The sequence below is a fragment of the Podarcis filfolensis genome (genome assembly GCF_964270895.1).
Source record: "Podarcis filfolensis genome assembly, chromosome: 9".
In the NCBI taxonomy this organism is placed as follows: Eukaryota; Metazoa; Chordata; class Lepidosauria; order Squamata; family Lacertidae; genus Podarcis; species Podarcis filfolensis.
Window position 1 is genome coordinate 46,745,403 of NC_139610.1, and position 17,735 is coordinate 46,763,137.

General features: G+C 40.6%; 1 long non-coding RNA gene across 1 annotated transcript; it reads left to right on the forward strand.

Annotated features, from left to right (window-relative positions):
• The first annotated feature begins 1,361 nt into the window (after positions 1-1,361).
• On the forward strand, positions 1,362-3,728 carry LOC310742723. The gene is made up of 3 exons (XR_014538666.1): positions 1,362-1,461; positions 1,556-1,618; positions 3,615-3,728. It is a non-coding gene; the product is annotated as an uncharacterized lncRNA (long non-coding RNA).
• The last annotated feature ends 14,007 nt before the right edge of the window (positions 3,729-17,735 follow it).

Consider the following 17,735-nt stretch of genomic DNA (forward strand, 5'->3'; position numbering starts at 1 on the left):
CCGGAATTGCATTGCACTGTTTGCTTGCTTTGCAGCTTCAGTGTCATCTTTTAAGAGAACATATATGAGTCGGAGCACTGAGCAATTCAACTCTAAATTCAGCCTTATGTGAGCAAATGCAGGCATAATACACCAAGTGCTCGTTGGGGGATTCTAGTCTGAGAACAAAGCTTTCTTCTGTGCTTCATGCCGTTCAGCAATAGCATTGATTTTATTTTTACCTTTTATATATATATATATGAAAACCCTATCAAATCCTAAACTTGTTTTGTGTAAGATGGTATTTTCTTAATCCTCTTCTATCTGTATCACCCACTACTCTAAGTGCCAATTCCACCCCCCACACACACACACACACAAAAGACTAGTGTTTACACTGAAGCATTGACATTTTAGCATTTTTGTTTTTGAACAAATGGAAGCCTTAATAAAGGAAACAAAGATGAGCATCCTTTTGATTGCCCCTTTGTATCGGCTGCCTGCGATGTGTGATTCAGTAAAGTACAGCCCTGCGGTGGCCCTTTGATGCTGGCTTTTATCTACCTGTCCTCTTCACCCATTCACTGAATGCAGGCAGCCAAGTGGGATTTAACACTTTTTTTAAAGCGGCAGTTAACTCCTGGCCACTTTAAGCCTTAAAAGCCACCAGACCAGCAGGGAAATAAGTCACCTTTTTCTCATCTTTGAATTGTAACCTCTATTTCACCCCACTTCACAGCTGAATACCTGGTAAAGCAAAAGAATCAAAGGGCACTTGAACAGTCTCCACGTATATATAAGTGCACACAAAGCCTTCCACTTTGGGGGGCTGCCAGGGCAAATGCCTGGCCTCATGATCAGATGTGGCTGCAAACCCAACAACAGACAAAGAGACATGTATGGATAAATATTGGCAACAACTTTACTGAGCAACAGACATAGCTGGGGTTGGCATGCAATAGGGTCAGGATCTGTTGACCGAAGGACTTCCTCCCAACATGCCTGCTGGAGCATCCAATGGGAGTTATCCAGCTTCAAGAACCTAGCATGGTACAAAAACATGTGACTAGGACCACTGGTAGCCTGAGATGGCTACTGGCCAACCCAGCCCACTTGAACTAGGGCCAGGGACAGTTCACCTCTCAGGCCCCTTAAGGGTGCCCCCCTTTAGACTTGGACCCTACCCAATGCCATTTCCTTCTCAAGGTCTTGTGATACCATTGGCTAAGCCAGTTCCTTGTGCTTTGACACACACCTGTCCCAAAGCTCTGGCTTGGCTCACTCCCCACTGGGCAAGTGAAAAGGGAAGAGAGCTGTCTGTTATGCAGTTCACCAAGTGCTGCTCACATCACAAAGGATATGCTCCCTTGTCATTTCTTGTACTGCGTTTCACAGTGCTTCCCACAAAGACACGCAGATCTTTTCCAAATCGATACAACCATGTGTTCGGCAAATGACGACAAAAAGGACACTCCTTGAACAGTGAATATTTAAACTTCGCTTAGAAACAGGAAAGTAATATTTCAGTACTTCTTGCTCTACTTTTCAATGCTTCTTTCTTTTCTACTTTTGACAGTTTCTCCTACAGTTCAGGAAGATGGGGGAGATTAAAAGAGCCCATCCCGTCAAGCCATTTAACGTAAGTTGAAAACCATCGTATTTACCAACAATATCTTCTGCAGTCTTTTTGTGTGCTTGACAGGAAATGCTTGGAATAGCTATTGCCTTGCAAACTTTTTCATATCTGCCCTGTCCTAGGGAGAGAACAGCAATTTCTCACTTGCGTTAGTATGACAAGATGGAACTAACATCTACAAGTGATATCAGCATAAATGATCATCAGCACTTGCTGTGCATCTATCTCCTACAATATGCACTTCCCAACGCATTTTAAGATACATTGGTAATTGTGGAAAAAAGTGAGGCTGTCTACAGCTGGCTCTCTGCTTCAGATAAGAACATGTCCCCAATCTTTATTTATAAGTTGTGTAAAAAAAAAAAAAACCCAGACAGAAAGACAGAAGTCTCTCGGTTCTTTAGCTTGTAATAGAGATGTCACTGTTTTGTTTGCAGTAACGCCACAGCCACTGAATGTTTACTGACACTGATCCATAAAAGATGCCCACAAGAATACTACATATCAACCTGTTCCCTCATATTTTAATATAAGTGGTGCCTACATACAAGCCACATTCCTTGACCTGGATCTGTTTTTCTCCAAACTAAAGATGGGGTAGGGTGGGGTAGGTGTCCTAGGCATTTTCTACATGTTATTCCATGCTGTGTGCGAGGACCAATTTTGGGGTTTTACCCTCTGGGTAAAATCATGTAATGTCATGCCATCTGCACTGTGCAAAGTATTCTTTGGAAGAGTCCTTCAGAATCTATACATTTGTCTCCCACTCTTTCCTCAAAAGCTTGATAATGGTGGACATCAGGCATAGCTAACATTTTTGGCATAACACCCACATTTACTCTTGGCTAATTCTCCAAAGGTCACATGCCAGCAATGGGCATGGCTAAAAGTTTATGTTTCTACCCTACACCCTTGTGTGCATGCACACACATGCACATACCCACATCCTTAGTTAATGCATGCAAGCAAATCAGCTGAGGAGGGGAAATTACTGCTTCCTCCCTGCACATCAAATGATTGAACTGATGACAGGAGGCATGTTTGCAATCCTCATCAGGGCTGGGTTGAGTGGGTTGAACCACTCCAACACATACACACCCACACTGTACCTATGTACATTCATTCATTCATTCATTCTGCTACCATTAACACTGTTGTGCTCTTTTAGTTCTTACTTGAGGTCTTGGAGAATGAGGTAGTAGTGTCTTCACTGACTGGGTACTTAATTCAAGCAACATTACCACTTATACTGGATTATATTAACACTTGAATTCTGTCGTGTTTGTGCTGAATTCCTATGTTTTATGACAAAGAGTTTGTAGGAAGTCTGGCTGAGGAATGCCAGAGAGTGTTCTTAACTGGAGGTTAGAGAAACATCTTAACATCTGGCAGGGACCCATTATGCTGCATTGGCTGCTTCTGCTGCTCTTTTGGAATGTTGTCAGTGGGCAGATTGTGCAACTGTCTCTGTGGGTGTTATCTATAGTTTAATCAGTATTTGCCTTGAATACTTCTACCCTGGGTTTTAGGTAGACATCACCAAATGGGTCCCATAAAAATCACTTAAAACAATGATGATCACTGGAAATATGACAAGGAACAATAGCTAGCAGCATGTGAAAAACATGCTGGTGTGGAACCACCATCATTTCTACAGCATTTTCAACACAGAGAAAATAAAGTGAACAGCGCTTGGCTCCTGGCTTTGCTAGACAATACAATCCTCAAAGCAGCACTCTGTCGAAAACACAGTTTATCACATTAGGCTGGTTCTTACATCCACACTCATCACTGGATGATTTCAGCATCCAGTAATCATAGTAATGACTTGATTGTGATCTTAGTATATCCAACAACACAGAGGAAATAAGACAATGTATTTAGCAGGAATCAGCTCCCACATGTACAGTAGCTATGAATCAGCACACAAGCAAGGAATCAAGAGATGCATGTGTGTATATATGAAATGACCCGTTTGCTTTCTCACCTTGTCTTTCAGGATTAGTGCAGCTTTGGAGCACTGAAAAACAAGATTACCTGGAGGATGGAATGTCTCTGCAATATTCAGCTGCCATGACAGTGCTGATTTAGATCAATTAAACTACAAAACCTGTACACACTTATATGCAACTCAGAGGAACTTACTTCTTATTAGAGATGTAGAAGGTTGTGCTGTTAGTCATACTAGAATTCAGTGTAAAACCAGCTCAGATTGTAGTTTAGGATGAAATAAGAAATTATAGTGAGATAACTTTAAAACAATTCAGCATTTTAAAACAATTGTAAATATATCTTGTAACAACCATGAAATCCTATTTTTTTCTTTATTGCATTTCTAAATCTTCACAGGTGTTTGGGTTTGTAGCCACAGTGCCATGAGCAGAGGGATTGCCAGAGGGCAATTGAACTTGTTTGCCCCTCTCCCGAATCATTGTAGGGCCAAATCCTATGCCAGGCCATTAAGGAGAAAGAGAAGACTAGTGATCATTTTCCATATTTCTATCACTCCACCTCTTCCAGTCAAAGAATGAACTTTTGTTTCCCTCCATGCAGAGCAAGCAGGCTGGGTGAGAATGTGGGAGGAGAGAGCAGGCCTTCTGTTCCCTTTTAGCAGTCTCCATGACAGGAATGGGAAATCTTTGACCTGCTGGATGCTGTTCGACTTCCACTTCCATCAACCCCAGCTAGCATGGCGTGGTGATGGGAGGTAACGCCTAACAACTTCTGATGCTGTTGGGTTGAAATAAACGACAGACGAGAAGCAAGTGTCATATAGTGTCACAGGCAAGTTCAGACTAAGCATATGCTGAACATCAACTGGAGGGGAAAAGACACCATTTTAGGTTATGGTAAATGGTTTTTCATGGGAAAGCATAACACATGGTTGTGACATCAGATATATCTGACCACGATAGGCATGGGCAGCACATTTCATTAGGGTGTGCACCAAAAGAAATTTGTTTTAAAGGTGAACATTTTTTTTAATACATGCTCATCCTCATGCTCAGTTCTAAAGGACCTTTATTTTACTAAGCTAAAACTTAGCTTTTAAAAAATTAACAGCTGGATGTTATTTACAAAATAAAAACTTAAAAAATGAGGCACAAAATACTTTTCTTTCTTTCTTTTTACTGTAATGATAACCAGACTTTTACAAAGATAAAGTCAATTTTCATGATCTCTATCTTTAACCCAAGTTGACCAAAACAGATTAAGGCTTCTTCATCTTCCCTCCTCCTTCCTTACTGCCACCACAGAAGCCAATCACACACACCCTTCTAGAAACAGATGCAGGCAGGAGCTGCAGATCCATTCCATCCTTTTTATTCTGCCTGCATCTCTCTCTGCGTCTCTGTCTGTCTGTCTGTCTTTCTCTCTCCCTCTCTCTTCTTCCTTCCTCCTCCCTTCCAATGGTATTGACAGCTAAGGGAGTCAAGTTGCCCTATACTCTCTCCTCTTCACCATGATCCCCATTATTTAAAAACACTAGGGTGTGCCTGAATACACCTGGCACACCCTGTGTACATGCCTTTGGTACCCACCTATCTGCAGTAGGGGCAGTCTTGGATGCAGTCATTCAGTGCAGAAGGTTCCTATAAGATCCACAGTGCCTGGGCGCAGTCTCACAGATCCCCTGTCTGTCCATGTGGTAGGTATGATGGATTTGTAGCCTGTGCATAGACACAAGATCAAGCAATGTGCTTTTGCCAAATCTGGCAGCGCAGCACACTGATGCATTTTGTGCTGTTATCAGTTATCAGGAGCACAGGTTGTTCCCATGTGGCCACGCTCTTAGAACATTTTGGGTTTTCTCAGTACGCACAATGAATTCCCTCTTTTAACTTTCTGCTTGTTCCTTTACAGCTTCTTCTTTGTGCTTTTTCCTCTATAGCATTTTAATGCATTAAATATAATAATAAAGGAGGCTCAAAAAAGAAATGAAACTCCAATATGACAATATAATTAAATTACTTTAGTATCCCGCTTATCTTCTGGTTTTCAGATCTGTGAGTTAAATACGGCACCAATTCAATTTCCTTAAACACTTGACAGGACCTATTTTCTCTGAGATTTCTTCCTAACAGGCTTTCAGTCACATTAAGTGCTCAGAAAGTGTACTGAAGTTGTATTTTATCACATAGCCCTAATTGAGCTGTCTGGACTAAAGTAGCTGAATGTTACAGAAATGTTTATTATACAAACCCACTTCATCTGAAGCTAGAAAAAGAGCATTTTTGTAATTTATCCCTGCAAAGGGCTAGGAAAAAGGCCTTTAATCACCTTTCTCATTTCCGTGAATTATGTTTATACCTCCGTGAATCTGGTTTTGCTCCAACCAATAGACAAGAGATACCTCCAACATTTCATGGCTGACTCTCATTATACTGGTTGGCCCTCGTTTCAGATCAAGAAATATGTCTTAATTCCATATCATAGGCAGTAAAACCAACCATGTCTCTTTTATTTACAACCAGTTTCTATTCCAGTCGCTATGACTGGAGCCAAATTATGATCTTGGTGCTAATGAAATGTGCCTGACTATAACCCTCTAATTTCATCTCCATTTCACCTCATGCTCTTTTCTGTGACTTATTTATCTCTTTTAAAGCCCCAGTTCAAATCCTCTTGGCACCAGTAGTATCAATTGCTCTCTTTGCAACAAATTGGCCTTGAGGGACAATGTTAGCTGCTTTTGCAGCTGGCTTCAAGCTGACTTCAAACTAGAAAAGTTAAATAATCAAGCCAGGACCACCCCTCATCCTGCATCTCTCTATTATTCCAACTAATGTGCCTGCCAGAGGTGTCAGGGAGTACCTGGCAAAACAGCAGCAATCCCTAATGCCTTGGAATAATAATGGGGTGTGTCCATTCAAAACCATAGGGGGGAAGTGGTGGTAACACTTCCTGATCTTAGTAAGGCACCTGAATAAACATTTTGAAATGTCAACGGTATATTCAGGCATGTGACCCTTATAGTAATCCTTAAGGAAGTCCCTGGAACAAAGAGGCTTGAGAATGAAGAGATTTCTGTGTTGAGGAGGTCTCAAAACAATGTTCTTCCATAAGCTCCTTCCTATTCCATTAACATGAGAGTTAAAGTGATACTCTATGTTATGAGAGACAGAGACTTTCTAAACAGTCTTTCCCAACCTTTCCCCCATTTACGTGTCTGCAGTACAGAGACTGTTCATTCAAGAAGATCCTGGGCTGTGTTCCGATGAGCACATTTGGTTCAAACAGAGATCTGTTTGGGTATCATCATTGTCCTGGACTGAGGTTGCATCCTGGAACACATACTATGCCCCTGTTGTTTTAAAAACTGTTGCAGCACCATAAGGATGCAACATCACAAATTAGAAAGTGATCAGTGCAATCAGTAAGAAGCAACCTTGTTTAGTTAGCAAGACCCCTTTCTGCTTTCTATATACTTCCTTCCTTTCATGAAGTACTCCTCCTCTTATACTCAACTCAACTTGTCTTGTTTCACCTCCTTCTCCCAACTGCTGTCTCATTAAAATTCAGCATCCACACTAGACTTGCACTTTGATTGACTGACTGAATTCCCCCCCCCCTCCGTCCACACTTGGCAGGCATTTAATAGTAATTAAAGATTTCTCAAATCTGTTCAAAGGGTACTCAGATAATCAACAGGCAATGACTTTGATTGATAGTCACTGTCAGGAATGCAAGAAGATGAGACCTTTGAACAAATTTCCTTGAAGAAGCCTTTCTTGTGGAGAAAATATGCTCTGGACTGAAACACAGAGACAAATTTTCCCCATATGCCAACGATGCCAAAAAGAAGGACAGACTAGGGAAGATTTGCTGCAGCCTTCAAAATTTCTTTATGATCCCATTTCACCCTGGGGTGTCTCTCCTTTTCTGTGTTAGCCTTGGCTCCTTAGTGGTATGACATTTCAACTAGATATCCACAGCAATAAAACTAGCACTGAAGCAGCCTTGGCTGCTTAGGAATTAAGACAGAAAGTGAATCCTGTGGGTTTTAAAATAATGAGAAGAGATGGCAAAACCAACAGCAGTGGTAAAAGGGCAAGAACAGTTAAAGAGTCTCCATGGGTCATCTTCGGAAAACATATTATTTCTGTATACATTCTCTTGATTTAGTGCCTGCTACATAAGGGCTGTACTACCACAAAAACTAATAAATCATTGCTCGGGATGACAGTTTTAGCACCTGTGCTTTATCATACAGCGGGGAACCTTGTAAATTACCCAGAGAAGCAACTGGTGGCCATACAGCATGTCTGGGAGAATCATTCAACACCCATCCTGGCACACAGATTAACTTCATTCCATTGTCAGTAGCATATAAAACAAAACAAAAAATGACAGGGAGATGTACCCCCCTCCCCCCATTCTCCTATTAGTGCATAGGGCCAAATTCTGGTCCGTATACTCACTCAGCATTAATCCTGTTTGTGTAGTGGAAAAGCAGGGGTGTTGTAGGGGCCACCTTCACTATTCACGTGTTATCCTAGGCCTCCAAAGATACTGCTGTATGCAAATAGGCCCTTCCTTGGACTGGCCCATATGCTGCGAAATCCTCCTCCTACAGTAGCATAATGAAGATAGCTGGCATATAATATTGACAGGCACCAACACAATTCATACATACGTTGCACAGCTGAAAATGTGCTGCCACACTCATGCAAATGGATGCTAGGAAGCAGCAATTGTCAACAGGGCTCTTCTGCCTCAAGGATTGCTTCCTCTACATGACTGCATCTATAGGGCCACTGTGCAAGGAGGATCTTCCAATAAATAAACCGGACCATTTTTTGATGGGTGGGAAATTGTATGAACTGGGCCTAGGTGTGGAATTTATACGTTACTTTGGGCCACAGGGCAGGTGAAATAAATGTCAAGTTCTTCACCCTGAAAATAGTAGCCTATATACTCAGTATAGTCCTTTAACACTTAGGCTTCAGTAACTTGGATGACTTCTAAATGAAACTGGTTCATCTTTGGCAGTATATTTGGGCAAGGGGGAAACCATCCATGTCATTCCTTGTTAAATGAAAGATGCTTAGACACCCTGGATTTTCACACTATATTGAAATAACTGGATCTTATTCCAAAACGTGTATACAGGCCACTGTCATCCGTACTGTAGCTGCCTTGTGCTGCTGTGCAGTTTTCAAATAGTATTTAAGGTTCCCTGTCATTAGAAGCATGACATTGAATTATGCAAACTGTCGGTCCAACCAAAAGTAATATGGAAATACAGGTTTGCAAAAAGAGAACTATATACAGTTTCAGAGTCCTGTCAATGGGGCCAAATTAATGCAGGCATAATGGGTTTTTTTCCTCAAGGGGGTAGATGTGTGTCACTCCTTAGAGAAGTTGTGTACACCTTCAGTCAGTGATGGATACATAAAACCTAGCATTGCATGGCAATAGCTGTCAAGTCGAATTGAAAGTCTGTGGATAATGGAAGGTAGCATAATCTGGAACCTTGTGTGAGCAGCAGTAGATTCCATTACCTGATTTCAGATGATTCCTCCTCCCCACTCCAGTCCATAAGACAGAGCCTGAAACATCTGGTGTGTCTCCCCAACCCCAGAAGCAGGGGTTGTCTGAAGATACAAGGGTCTGCATCAGGGAGGAAGGGAAGGGGGCAATTGATTGCTTAAGCTACCTTATACTTGCGCAAGGATAGATACAAGCTCAAACTTGTCACTTGTTTGCAGGGAAAAGCAATTTAATAGAAATGTGGAAAATTGGAATGTGCATTTGCAAATGCGGAAGATATGTATAAATGAGTTTCAGCAGACAGAATCTAATAGAAATTGGTTATTATCCAAAGAGAATGAAGATTGTGTTACAGGCTTGAGTGTAAGAGAACAACTCATAAAAAGATTGTTCATCCTTATTTCAGACTCAGTATTTTCTTCTCGCTTAAAAAAAAGTTAAACTTTTTCATCTTGTTACAATCTTTGTGGCAGGAATGAGGTTCAGAAGATTAGTGCTTCAGCTTTCTGAAAATTGCAAGTAATTTCAAGAGAAGCCAGAACACTTTCATTTTAGAGCATTTTAGTGCCCTATAGTTTAATTGGCAGACCATTCTATGTGCTTTCACGCTTTCTGCTCGCTGCTAGACTCGCTAAATTGTTGGTCACAGGTGAACTAGAGAGCCAAACGCAGGCTTGTTGAGAGAACTGGGGCTCGTAACATTATCTAACACAATTTTGCTACACTCTCCTCACAAGACATATTCCAGGTGCATATATTCAAGAAACGAGAGCTCAAAGGCCAATTACTCCAGATGCAATATTATTTTCCTTACGTATTTTCCCATATAATAAAAAAGTTTTTAAAGGAGATCACCGCACCCTTACCAGACAAGTGTTCATGTTCCTATCATTAGGAACATTAGTTAATATTTTACAATTGAGCAACCTTTCTACGTAGGGGAAGGGAACTTAGCACAGGCTCTGCATGCAGAAAGTTCTATGTTCAATCCCCAACAGCTCTAGAGAGCTAAGAAAGACACCTGCCTAATACTCTTTAGAACCAGATGGATTAATTGTGTGGCTCCATATAAGGCAGCTTCTACATAAGGACATAAGATGAGCCTGATGGGTCAGGCCAATCACCCATCTCACCTAACATCCTGTTCTCTCAGTGGCCAATCAGGAAACCTGCAAGCTGGACAGGAGCACAACAACACTTGGCCCACTTGCTGTTCCCAGCAACAGGTATTCAGAGACATACTGCCTCTGACACCAGAGACAGGGCACAGCCATCATGGCTAGCAACCATGGATGGCCTTGTCCTCCATGAATTTGCCTTCCTAGTTTTTTGAAGCCTTCCTAGTTGGTAGCCATTACTGCCACCTATGGGAGTTCCATAGCTTAACCATGCACTGCATGCAAAAGCAAAGCAATGCATGCATGAAACGTGGCTAATGAGCTCTGTCCAGCTTGGTGGGTCAGAGGTTTTGTAGGCCTGCCTTAATCTCATGCCTCATTAGCAATGTTTGGTCTTTTTCAGGAAAGCCTTCAAGAGTTATGTACTATTTGAAGAGTTCTCTTCTTTCCTAATTCTTTCTTTCTTTTTCTTTAAAAACATCCCCAGTCATGTGCAGTTTCAGTCCTGATTTGAAATAAAAAATTAAAAAAATGTCCAGTAGCATCTTAGAGACCAACTAAGTTTGTTCTAGGTATAAGCTTTTGTTTGGCAGCTTCTTTATCTGTATTTCTCTTTTAAAAAAACAATTCACACACCTGCATGGCATTCCATGGCGCCTTCATTATACACCTTTAGGCGCCAGACAAAAACATTGCTTTTTAACCAGGCTTCGCTTGACTTGATCAACATCCCATACCCTTTTAAATATACTGTGATCTTTTTATGTGAACTGCCCTGAGACCTCCGGGTATAGGGCAGTATATTAATAATAATAATAATAATAATAATAATAATAATAATAATAATAATAATACTGTGCCCTCATAGGGTGCTTTTTGAATACCTGAAGAGGGCTTGTGAAATGCAAAGATGAAGAGGTATACATTTTTGGGCCTGCGAAAGCATTTGGAAATCTAAGGAATTGTTGTGGGTACCACAAAATACCTATTTTAAGCTTGATGCTTAAACTCCATCTCCCCCCCCCCAAAAAAAACCCAACAACCAGGCAAAGCACCACAGACACACACCTGGAAACAACATTTAAAATGTCAAACCCTCCTCTTTAGAAAATTGGAAGGGACAAGTAATCATGGTAGACTTCTGTGTGCACCGTGCCATGTTGGGTACCCCAGGATTTATGTATCAGGTTCATAGTTGTACCTATGTATAGATCCTACCAGTAAGCCACATTGAGCCAAAATTGGCTAAAATGTGAGTAGAAATATAATAATAGAAGCAAGCCCAACATCTGTCTTCTTAGAAGCCTTAAGCTTCTGCCCTCTAAAAATGTCATCTATTTAAACTGAAACTTTAAAAAAAAAAAAAACCTCACACACCATGTTGCTAACTTGAAAACCATCATGGATAAAAGCTGTACTGATTCCTCCCAATGAGCATATTGACAAACAAGCTCAACACTGAAAGCAACAGTTACAATTTGGCAATGAGGGTCTCCCCCCCCCCCATTTTAATAATATTGCCATTGGCATTCCCAGGTGATACGGTGGCTGTTATTCAAGGTGCCGCATCCATAACTCATGTCTGCCAGACTGTTATTGTATGTACACTTTGGAATAAAGGAGCCTCGCCGGCTGTCTAATATGATCTCCTTTGCAATCTGTTATTAGAACATGCATTTCCCATCTCGTTAATCACACCTTTATGGGTAGTGAAGACATTAGAAGAAGAAAAGAGAGGGGGGGATTTCAAGATCATGAAGAAAGCAGTTGAAAATAAAAACAGTGAGGAACAACAGACAATGACAGAAAGCTATAAGCACACATTTTTTGCTAAACATTTGTGCTAATCGGGGGTGATAAGAGACGTTTCTCGTCCAATTGCTGCCCAACGATTAGAAGCAATTATGTTAAGAATTTTTGTACATAGCACAGTACAATTAAAACCCAGCCGATAAATATATCACACATTCCCCATCCTACCCCTTTATCCATACTATCTTTTGGAACCAGGAAAGTCTGATGCATTTAGTCAGAGTCATCATGACTTTTGCACGGCAACATTAATCTCTTTGCTTGTTTATGAGCTCTGGGCTTTGGCTGCTTATGTGTACTTTGCTGCCACCACCAGGATACTGTGGTGTGGTTTTTTTTTTTTTTGTGGGGGTGGCGGCGGCAGAAATGAGTACAGTACAAGACTGCATACAACTGCACTGGGCGCATTAGAGACAACCCTTTTCCCTTGACATACGTTTGCATGCAAAAGAGCAACAGCCATTGAGATGAAGACAGTTCACAGATGCAGAAGCTGCAGGCTGCTTGTTAAGCTAGGGGGGGAAATGGTACTTTTACAATAATAGGCTATAATTTTACTCAATTCATTATGGTGGGAATTCAATAAAAATATTTACAGCACACATGCATACCACATGATTAACGCTGATGCAGTAAACACCAAGGGGATGAATAGAGACTAAATTGTCATTATTAAGAGCTTTGCTGAACGTTCTTTTGTCTTTAAGTACAAATGGCTTAAAGGACTGAAGGAGCATTGCTAAAAGCACAGCACACTCACCACCAGTAGTGGAAAGTGCAATCAAAGAGCCTCAATCCTTGGCAATATTTAACAAACACAGGTAAGCACAATATTTTTTATTGTGGACCCTTCAGTTCAAGTAGCATCTAACAGGGCCAGAGGGAGAGGAATAATGTGGATTTTATCACAAACTTTGCAACAAAACACCAATTGTATGCCCTTGGCACTTTTCATCACATTGCGAATATGCTGGAAGTGAATATTGGTCCATTGGAGTGAATGGGGCACTGCCCCACCTATCTCAGACTGCCTTTAGTCAGCTCTCACCTCCCTGCCTTCTTTCTTAGCTAGCCCAGCACTGACTGCCAGTTTCGTCATCCTTAGGCTGTGTACACACTCCTTCGTGCAGCTGCTAAAATGGACTCTAGCCATAAGCTTTCCTTTAGGAGACAAATAAAAACGCACCTCTTCCAGCACACCTTTGGTGGAGAAGAAGTGTTAAATGGAATATAGGTATTGAGCAATTATGTAATTGTTAAAACTGCTGCCGAGTTTCCGATATTGTTGTTTTTGCTTCCCTTTAAAAATCATTTTATATTATGTATTTATGTTTGCAAACGTCCCTACAACCATTTGGTAAAAGGAGGTATAGGAATCCCTGAATAAACAATTGATACATCTGGGGTACCACAATCTGGTTTTTTATCTATCCATAGCTTTGAAAGTAAGAGACCCTGGTCGATTTCCTTTGCCTTTAGATTACTAGGGGCATGTCACTGAATCCTCTCAATCCAATCAAATCTTTCTGAAGTTCTTGAGCATGAGGCATCACTAATTTAAACTCTGGGACCTGACCTGTGTGTGTTCGTGGAAGGAGGCTGTCCTGAAGCAGAAGAGAACACCATGTTGCCTCCCAGGAGGACTGCATATATGTGTCTATGTGGCTGCATGTTATGCAGAAAGATAAATACTCATCTTTTTAATACATTGCATTTTTAAATTTGGTTTGCATTACATGGAAATTTACATTTATGTGCATAAATGTTATACTGATTAAAGAGGCCTTATACCTTCAAAATGAAGGTGAGGGGAATTATTACAAGCACATAAGATTGGGAGCCCATTTTATACCCTGAGTAGCAGCTCACTCTGCAGAGTGCTCTTTTAGGAATCACTTCACCAACAATATTTGTGAATGCCATTGTGAGAATTTGGTCTTACTGCATGATCAATTTCCCTTTCATCTGTCACATCCTGCAACTTTTGCTTCATAATCTTATAGGAAAATAATTCCAATTTGGCTGTTGCCTGCAGAGATACTGAACAGTTTCTTTCAAGGTATCTCCCTTTGAAATGTAAATATTGGTTATTTCTCACATTTCCAGAACTGAGCCAATCAAGCTGCCCACTCAAAAATACTTCTTGGCTGAAAGTGCTTCAAAATATATTTATAGTCAACAGTTTTAAGATTTGTCAGAGATTCTAATGTTCTGCCTGGTTTCAGTTATCCTTCTCACGGTAGTCTCAACAAAGTCTTTATTATTCTGTGTGATGACATTCTACAATATTTTCAAGTATTCTGTGCAAGTAGAAAGTGGCGTTAGACATCCCAGCTCTAAAAGACAAGGAGATGGGGCCTGCAACAAAATGGTGCAGTGCAGGATGCTGCTTTTCAAGATTCCAGCAAAATTTCATTTCCCCCTCTCTTCAGTCAGTCAGCTTTTTGTACCAAGTGCGCACAGTCCTCATTACTCTGTTCTGCGAGTTCTCCCTGTTGACATTTCCCCCCTATTTTTTGTACGTCTGCAAATCCGGGATTCTTGCCCCCACTCCCTGCCATGCCTCATCATACATCTATTTTGAGTGGATGCTTCCATTTTTCCAATGGCATTCAAAACTCTAGGCTCTCCACATCAGGCGAGCTAGGTCTGCAACACGTCAGCTTGGTTTTTCCAATGCTGTGGACTGACAATACACTGAGTGCTTCAAGACATTGTGGGAAATGAAAATACCAGCTCCTAGTCAGCTGTGAAGTACTTCTGCTATTGACAAGCAAGCACAGGCCTCCCTCATCAATGTACTCCCCTGAAACCTGGAGTTGGGCCCACCTCAGACTATTACGCTCACCATGAAACCAGCTAGTACACAAGGAAGCTTTTTCTGGGTTTTTAAGACACAACATTGCTACACATCCAAGTAGGTTCTAAACATCTTTTGCCATTGTTTTCCACAAGGAACTTTGAGCATGGTAGTTCTGTGACTGTGTCAAGAATCTTCTGTTAGAAAGCGCCATCTCTTCCCTGGATTACATTTCCTAGGATCCCTTGAGAAAAAGGCATGGCAATTAAAGCATCTCAAAGCTTAAGCAAAGCCTGGCTTCTCTCTCACTAGCCATAATGTGCACTATAGGCAAGGTTAAAAAAATAAGCAACTATTCTGCTCTAATCTTCGGTTGTATATATAATCTTAGTCTCACTGATAGGAAATGATTCAGTATTCTATTATCTTCAGTGACATGATTTATAGGGATTCTGTCTCTTCAACTTTTCTAACTTGCTGCATGTGCACTAGTTATGAAAACAATTCAGTGGGTGATTTCCAACCAAGTCATGCTCAGAGTAGGCTCACTGACATTAATTGGAAGCCTATTAGGTCTACTTTGAGTATGAATAACATTGGCTCTCATTTAAAGTTTTGCAGTGCTTCAATTTATATTCTTCTATGGGCTTTTTTAAACCTTTGTTTATGGGGGAATATTAGGTTCAATTAAACAGAATTCAGTGGCTTCAATGCCTGGGCTTGTGTTGGATTCATGGAATGTGAACAAGAGTTTTGTCATGAGGAGATTTTTGACCAGGATTGTTGCCTCACTGGAGTGATTTATTGCATTGCTCTTCAACTGGTGGGTTGAGACCCACTAGTGGGTCACAGCCTCATTCAAGGTAGTTCGCATCAGGAGCGCTACTACTTTGCATTCACTTGGTAAAAGATTAAGAAATCGGTTCCCAAATGCATGCTTGGGTTAAAAGTGAGTCCTAGGTCTGAAAACATTGCCAGACAAAATGTCTTTCTTTTCTTTTTCTTTTCTTTTTTGCCAAAAACCTACCAAAGAGCACAGGTGAGAAATGGTACCAATCAATATTTTTTCAAACATAAATGACTGGGGTATATATTTTCCAAATGAGGCTCATGTGTTTAAAATAATACGAGAGGAATGTGCCATACCTCTGTTGCTGAATACACCAAAAAGAAGGAAAATCTGAATCCATAGAACTAGGTAGATGACTTTAGAACACGTTTTAAAAATTATTTCATAACTCTGTGTATGTGTGTGTTCATGTGTGCACATGTCCGCATGAATGTGTAACTCATGAAGCAAAAAGCTTAAAATGAAACCATGAAGTTAAGAAGAAACATATTAAAGGAAAAGCTTAGCTCGTATTTAGCAGTGCCAAAACTAGTTCACTTTATACAGATTCAGTTATCTCAACAACTTAAAGCTTAAATGTTTAAGGAAATAAGTTGTATTTAGGAAGGTACATATTAAGAGAAAATGCCATACTCACAGTTGACCATGTTAAAATATACAAAAAATTGTAATGAGCCCATGCTTAGGAAAGAGCATTGTTCGACTTAATGTAAGTAATGAACCTTTCATGTGAAATGATGTAGTGTCACAACTCATTTGCATCCCACTTAAAGTGTAATTAGGTTTCCCTGACAGCATGGCTTATGGCTGAAAGAGCAGACCTGGCTGCTAAATTAATCCAGAATCCTTCTAGTTAATAACACTCTGCAAAGCAAACTTTGCACACTTTAAAGTTCCTGAAATCACACTTTACATGACAAATTAAAAAGGGATGCTAGTGAAGGCTTAAGGGATGATGGACCAAATTAATCCCCGGAGCTCATTTTACTTGAATTGCAACCATTTTCTTAAGAATAGTGTTTGATCTCAGGCAATTGCATTCAACACCATGTTGCCATTTTACCACATTGATAGATGACCAGCAAGTTAACTACAATATCCTTGGGCACCAGGGTTGCAGAGGGCCCAATATACATAAATGATGGAGAGCAAAATGATCACCACTAATTTCATTAATCGTAGTATGCAATCAAGATGTCAATTAGGTAAACAGCACAAAGTAACATTGCAAAATGCCATTTTTAAGGCCAATAACTGCTTCCAACGGTCAAAGGGGGTATTAAAAAAGGAAGCTGAAAGAAGGGTAAATATTTAATAGCATAATTCAGGCAAATTCATATGACTGTTCTTTTGTTACCAAATGGAATTATTATCCTCACTCAGTAGTGTGATCCCTGATGGCAATCAGTACTGTCAGGGACTGCAGGTGACTAATGAAGATTTGATGTTTTATCTCCACTGTCAGAGACAGTATGCCTCTGAATACCAGTTGCTGGAATCCACAAGTGTGAGATATTGCTTGTGGGCTTCCCATAGACATCTGGTCGGTCTCTGCAAGAACAGGATGCTATTCTACAAGGGCCTTTGGTCTGATCCACCGCACCCCGGAAATGATCTCTTTCAGCTTCTGCCTTCTGGAAGAAGGTATAGGGTTATAAAGGCCAGGATTAGCCGCCTGAAAAACAGTTTCTATGCTAATGCAATTCTGGTTCTAAACACAGCATAAGGGGTCTCTGTAGTATAGTGTATTTTAAAATGGGGTTTCAAGAGTTTTAAGGGGTTTTTGAATGTTTTATGTAGTTTTGTGGTAGTTTTATGTAGTTTTATGTAGTTTTCAATTTCATTGTTCCGCAAGGGACAATGACAATAAAGATATCATATTATCGTATTATCTTATCGTATTATCCCGCAGAGCTCCTTTTACATTCTTGGGACCCCATGTGAATGATAGAATTCAAAAACTATGCTTAGCCAATAGTGCTACAACAGAATTCAACAAGGTTTCCAGGAAGAGATAGAAAATAAAACTTTCCTTAGTGTTGGGTG